Genomic DNA, 7,156 nt, shown 5'->3' with positions numbered 1-7,156 from the left:
GGGGAGCCTGGTAGGCTGCCGTCTATGGGGTCGCACAGAGTCGGACACGACTGAAGCGACTTAGCAGCAGCAGCAGCAGCAGAATCCAGAGGACTGGAGACACACTGAACAGATTACACTTCGAGGTACCACAGTTTTAAGAAAAACAGCAACTGATCTTTTTCAGAAGAGACTGACCCAGATGGTGGTAAGGTCTGAAGTGGGATTATGTGAGGGACAGTAGAAACAGCAGGGAATCCTATTGTGTTAGGAAAGAGAAAACAGATTTTTGTATGAGAAATGGGGTTAGACTTCATCTGGATAATTTCAGAGAGTAAGAATTAAGCAATAAATGAAAACCCTAAGGAGACAGATGTAGCTCAATTGAAGACACTATTTTCAATTAAATTGAGCTATTCAAAAATTTAAAGGATAGCCAAAGAATGTAATGAGACCAAAACCTTGGTCTCTGGTTTTGAGGTTCCCAGGTATCAGGTTGTTTATAGAACTCTGCTCTTCGTGGAAAGGTCTGGTCGAGTATCATTTGAAGACCTGTCCCTTTCCACATCTGCAGGTTTCTGTTGTAGGATCAGAACCCCGACAATATACTCTGTGGCCAATACTCTATAGTCACTCTTTAGCATACCTTTTTCTAACAGCCTGATTTTCTGAATTCCCAGTCTTTGCTAATTAGCACAGCTGAACTGAGTTTGGCAGTGATTTTTCTCAGAATTAAAGACTCATGTTTTCGTAAGATGATGTGTGTCTTAATTAAGTCTCCTCATTAAAACTCCCTAGCTTTGATTGTTAGTGTCTGTCTCCACACAGCACAAAACAGACATTTGGCTATTTCTTATGTAATTTGATTGGTATAACAACTCGTATTATTCAGCTCCACAAAGCAAAGTTTTAGGTATTTTTTTTTTTCCCCGTCTAGATGGGCTGTGTAGCTCTGCTTCTTGTCTACTTCTTTTAAGTGGAGTTCCTGACACACCTGCACACTCTGCTTACCTACAGATTAAAGATTTTATCAAGTTGAAGAGTAAAGATTATTTCCTGCTTTTTCTACAGCGGTTATGAGGAACTAATTTAAACTGAGCATTTTAAAAGAAAGATAATGTCCTCTTACAAGTTTGTTAAGACCGTGTAGTTTTCCTGTCACCTTGGCCCTGCCATCTCACTCTGATTTTGCAGCATTGATGTATTTCAGGACTTCTGTGTTTACGGTAAAACATCACCCTTCTTTACTTTCTAAAACGTAGGTACAGGTCTCTACACATCTGATATTTGGGTCAAATGCTCTTACACCTCCCTTCGTGCCTCTTCTTTGTTCTTAAAAATAGGAGGAGATTGGAGGGCTTATAAAATTGAGAACATACTCCCAGAAAATATATGGTTTTATTTTCTTGACTCACATCTAGATACAGTCAAATAATTGAACCCAGCATGCAGCTCTGAGTCATAGGGGAATTTTATGATATCTGCAAAACATTTAAATTTGACTTATTAAATTGTACCTAAAATGAATTTAGGCAGTTATTAATAATTCTTAATAATGATAGCACAGAAAATAAACATACAATATCCAGGAGAAAATAAAGATATGTGATAGATAAGTGAGTGAGTGAAGTGAAGTCGCTCAGTCATGTCCGACTCTTAGCGACCCCATGGACTGCAGCCTACCAGGCTTCTCCGTCCATAGGATTTTCCAGGCAAGAGCACTGGAGTGGGGTGCCATTGCCTTCTCCAATGTGACTGAAACCACAAATGTAATATTAAATACACCATTTGGGTTTCTCAGGTGGTGCCAGAGGTAAAGGACCCAGCTGCCAATGCAAGTAGATGTAAGACACGTGGTTTCAATTGTAGGGTTGGGAAAATCCCTGGAAAGAGGGCATGGCAACCCACTCCAGTATTCTTGTCTGGAGAACCCCATGTCAGGCTGAAGACCATAGGATTGCACAGAGGCAGTCCATAGGATTGCACAGAGTCAAACAGGTCTGAAGCGACTTAGCACGCAGACACATTCCATTTACTGGAAACAATGTCTCTATGGAATACATCTAATAAAACAACTTAAAGAATTTGCTGTGTGAATTTTCACAAGACAAATTCCCAATCAGAAAATATAATAACAGAAGCAAAAAAATAGAGCTATATATATTTAAAAGTCTTTACTAATGATTTGAAAAGCTTTTCAGCAAAAATTTACAGTGCAAGCTATATTCAGATGATCTGCACTGACTGTTTATTGCTAGGTGAGACATAAATCACTTTCAAACAAAATTATTCCTAAGAATAATCCATATATGGCTGTTTTACTTGAGTAGTTGTGAAAATTCATGCCCTACTTGGCAAATTGGTGAAATGTCCTTTTTCTTGTATATGAAGACACATTCATATAGTGGTATGTGTTAGAAGATGACTTGCATTGCTTTCTGTTTGCCCATTTGTATGGAACCCATTCAGTTGGACTTAACAAATAATTTTTACCAATGACTTTTGTTCACTTGGTGGGAAGCCCTTGAATGCCATTATTTTTTATAGATTAAGCACAAAATAAATTTTCATCTTACTGACAGTTATGGATATGGTAAAAGAAACAATGCTGCTAAGTCGCTTCAGTCGTGTCTGACTCTGTGCGACCCCGTGGACTACAGCCCACCAGGCTCCTCCATCCATGGGATTTTCCAGGCAAGAGTACTGGAGTGGGGTGCCATTGCCTTCTCCCAAAAGAAACAATACTCCCCCTCAAAAAGGGAAACCCCCCCCCCCACATTTTAGCTTAATAATATTCTCTTAAGTGCAAAGGACTAGAAGATGAGCATAATAATAGAACATAATGCTGTGTTCATTTTCCTCTGGGAGTAGTTCATATTTACCTGAATTGTGGGTTGGGAGAAGCTCAAGTTTGGAAGCCAAATTTGTAGTTATTTCTGAGTGTATATTGAGAAATCATGACCATGTTTTCAGCTTTCTTGTCACTTCTCTGCTTTTGCTGTGCTCCTTCATCTCACTCCGTGGCAGGTTAAAGTAATGGGTGAATTTTGGGGTTTTGAAATAGGATGACCTTGGTCTCATCCCAGCTCTATCAGCAGCTGTGTGACTTGGATAAGTTACTTAACAGTCTTGCATTCTGGATTCTTTATCTCTGAAGGAGGGATAATATTCCTATCTCATGATTTTGTGAAGATTAAATAGACTAATGCAAGTACAGTGCTTAGTGAGAAGCATTGTGGGGGCTATAGTGTAGGACTCAGTGGTTATAGCATTACTGCTATTATTACTTTAACAATGTTTCATGTAAACAAAAGGAAGAAATGGCAAACCTTACTCTTTGCACTGATTCTGTTCTCCATTAGTTTAGGTGTGATTGAGCAGAATTTTCTTTTCTATGTGCTCTGTGGTTGTTATCATTCATTTTTATACATTTCAGTATTCTTTTCAGGAGAATACTGTACCAGTCTTGATGATTCACTCCATAAAAGTGGCATCTGCCAGCCATATCCCTGAGAAACTATTATAATTTATAGGAACCAGGTGTCTGAAATTTGAGATATATTGTGCTGAAGAAGGATTTCTTAGTGATGCAAAATTTTCTTTTTCTAGTGAAAGTATTTCACAGAAATTGAAATGATGTTTTGTCTTGTCTTAGAAAATAACTTATACATTATGATTTCTTTAGTTCCAAGAAAACACAAATGAGTAAGAGTTAAGTGAGAATCTAGGTTCAACTATAAATTTGTCCATAACATCAGCGTTTCTCAAACCTGGTGGCCCATTAAGATATTCTAGGAAACTTTTCAAAATGAAGACTTCTGGGGACTTCCTTGATAGTCCAGGGATTCAGACTCTGTGTTTCTAATGCAGGCATGCTGGTTTGATCCCTGGTTGACCCCATGCCACACAGCATGGCTGAAAAAAAATAAAAAAATAAAAACTTTTGTAAAATCTTGGTCCACTGGGAGTTGACTTGGAGGAGGAGGAGGGGATCTGGTTACACTGTGGGCTAGTGGTGATCTTGCACCATAGCCACAAGACATGAGTATACCAGAAGAGGCGTAAAGCTAATAACATGTCAGGTTGTGACACCTGCACTTCCTTCCTATTGCTCTTAAGTTTTACCATGAGTCCTTCGAATTTCCTTAGATAATATGGCAAGTTCAGTTCAGTTCAGTTCATTTCAGTCACTCTGTCATATCTGACTTTGCGACCCCATGAATCGCAGCATGCCAGGCCTCCCTGTCCATCACCAACTCCCGGAGTTTACTCAAACTCATGTCCATCGAGTTGGTGATGCCATCCAGCCATCTCATCCTCTGTCGTCCCCTTCTCCTCCTCCCCCTACAGGCAATTAATTATCCTGTTGCAGTCACTAGTGTTTCAGCTACCATCAAAACGTCTGCTCAAGGGTGAGAATCCTTGAGCTGTAAGAGTATTTTGCCTCAGAGGCAATTTGAGTGACCAGGAGACATAGGAGCATGAATGGGCAAATATCTTCTATGTGTGACCTGTATTTTCGGAGATTATGTCTGATTTAAGTGTCTACTTTAAAGATGTCTACTTTATTCTGAGAATATGGATGGTTAATGGAGGGTTTAAAGGATTATTCTAACACAGAACATCCATCTTATACAACGTCCCAAACTGTCAACATAAGAGTTGACAAATGTGCAAAATGGCCACAATATTTTATAGTAACTGTCACCAAAAGGTGGAGTCTGGTTCCCCACCCATTAAACCTGGGGCTTGTCTTGTGGCCTTCTTTGACACACTGAATGTAGTACAAATGATGAAGTAAGTACAAGTTATAATGGGTTATGAGCCAAGACCTCAAGAGGCCTTGTACCCTCAGCCTTTGTTGCTTGTAGAACCCTGTTGTTACCATGTGGGTGAGTCAACCTGGTGGATAAGCGGAGATCAGTGGCACATTTGCGTCCATACCTGGATGAAAAACAGCCAGATATGTGAGTCTAGAGTGATCCAGAGGCCATCTTAGGTCACTGGGCCACCAACTAGCCTTCTTCATTCTGCTTGAATCGAGGGATTAAGCTAAGCAGATCCAGATCACAGAATGAGTCTGACTATAGAATCTTGCTTATTTAACTTATATGCAGAGTACATCATGAGAAACGCTGGACTGGAAGAAACACAAGCTGGAATCAAGATTTCCAGGAGAAATATCAATAACCTCAGATATGCAGATGACACTACCCTTATGGCAGAAAGTGAAGAGGAACTAAAAAGCCTCTTGATGAAAGTGAAAGTGGACAGTGAAAAGTTGGCTTAAAGCTCAACGTTCAGAAAATGAAGATCATGGCATCCGGTCCCATCACTTCATGGGAAATAGATGGGGAAACAATGGAAACAGTGTCAGACTTTATTTTTGGGGGCTCCAAAATCACTTCAGATGGTGACTGCAGCCATGAAATTAAAAGATTCTTACTCCTTGGAAGGAAAGTTATGACCAACCTAGATAGCATATTGAAAAGCAGAAACATTACTTTGCCAACAAAGGTCCGTCTAGTCAAGGCTATGGTTTTTCCTGTGGTCATGTATGGATGTGAGAGTTGGACTGTGAAGAAGGCTGAGCGCCGAAGAATTGATGCCTTTGAACTGTGGTGTTGGAGAAGACTCTTGAGAGTCCCTTGGGCTGCAAGGAAATCCAACCAGTCCATTCTGAAGGAGATCAGCCCTGGGATTTCTTTGGAAGGAATGATGCTGAAGCTGAAGCTCCAGTACATTGGCCACCTCATGCGAAGAGTTGACTCACTGGAAAAGACTCTGATGCTGGGAGGGATTGGGGGCAGGAGAAGGGGACGACAAAGGATGAGATGGCTGGATGGCATCACTGACTTGATGGACGTGAGTCTGGGTGAACTCCGGGAGTTGGTGATGGACAGGGAGGCCTGGCGTGCTGTGATTCATGGGGTCGCAAAGAGTCGGACACGACTGAGCAACTGAACTGAACTGAACTGATAGAATCATGGGCTAAGTAAATGTTGCTTATATCCAATGGGTATAATGTTATGTAGCAAAACCCAACTAATATACCTGGAACAGTCCTAGTTTAGATCTGTTGTTGTGGTGTAATTATTAGTAAGGCCTTCTCTCATTCTCAAAACTATAGTTGTTCAAGTACAGGTTGTACAATTAAGTCAAAAGTACTACTGTTGATTTTCCAAACAAATTTTATATTTAAAAATGTATTTTAAAATTAGTTATTTTCTGTTTTAAACTCCTTAAATGAATTTCTGTTGTATTTAGAATAAAATTCAAATTCCTTTCCTGATATATAAAGTCTTAATAATCTGGCCCCACTCCCTTTTCTGTAGACTTATCTCTCTGGTTCCACAGTCCAGAAAACTGACCTCCTTCCTGTTCCATAAACAGGTAAAGTTTTTTCTTTGAACCTTTAACTTTGTTTTTCCTTCTTTTTCTAATGTCCTTTCTCCTTCTCTATACAAGCAGCTTCTTCTGATCATTAGAGCCCAGCTCAGTGCCACAACCTCTGAGAAGGCGTTCAGAGGTCCCCACTGAAAGAGGCCTCATTTCAGTCTTAAGCACAGCTCACTCTTCATTTCCATTATATATTTTATCATAAAATATAACTTTAAAAATGTTAGCTAACTTGATATTATTAATCTTCCCCATTAACCAGTATACTCCTTCAGATGATTGAATCCTGAAGTTTTAACAGAGTACCTAGCAGAAAGGAGTGAGATAAATATCTGGTGAATAAATGCTGGGTGCCCAACTCAGGACTTGGAATTGACAGTCCTGGATTTGAGTTTCTCCTCTTCTGTTTCTAGGGTGTTTCATTTTGAGTAAGTCACTTACCCTTGTGGCACTTGTTTCACCATTTTGAACATATAGAAACTGGGATATTAAATGTGACAATGAATGTAGAGTGCAGGGTTGACTGGAATGTGTTATTAAATGTCAGCCGTCATTGCTAGCTGTTCTCTCTTCAAATGATATGATCCTTTTTACAGCAAATAGGTATTTATTTAAAATGTATTTTTCAATAGAGATTAAGTGCTTTTCTTAAGGTTCAAGGTCTTTGCTTACCTGTATTTATCTCAAAAGTGAAGAAAGCTCTGCCAACCACATCCCATTCTATCCTGTGTCCTGTGAATTATTATTTTTTTGTTGACTGATTGAGCTGAAGGCAAAA

The 7,156-nt window shown here is 39.6% G+C and overlaps 1 pseudogene; it reads right to left on the bottom strand.

Moving 5' to 3' along the window:
- The window catches only part of LOC104982405, a 17,693-nt pseudogene extending 13,586 nt beyond the window's left edge, over window positions 1-4,107 (bottom strand).
- Between the last annotated feature and the right edge of the window lie 3,049 nt (window positions 4,108-7,156).

Source organism: Bison bison, unplaced genomic scaffold (genome assembly GCF_000754665.1).
Source record: "Bison bison bison isolate TAMUID 2011002044 unplaced genomic scaffold, Bison_UMD1.0 scf7180017864530, whole genome shotgun sequence".
In the NCBI taxonomy this organism is placed as follows: domain Eukaryota; kingdom Metazoa; phylum Chordata; class Mammalia; order Artiodactyla; family Bovidae; genus Bison; species Bison bison.
The sequence above is the reverse complement of the archived record's forward strand: the minus strand, read 5'-3'. Positions and strand labels throughout refer to the sequence as shown.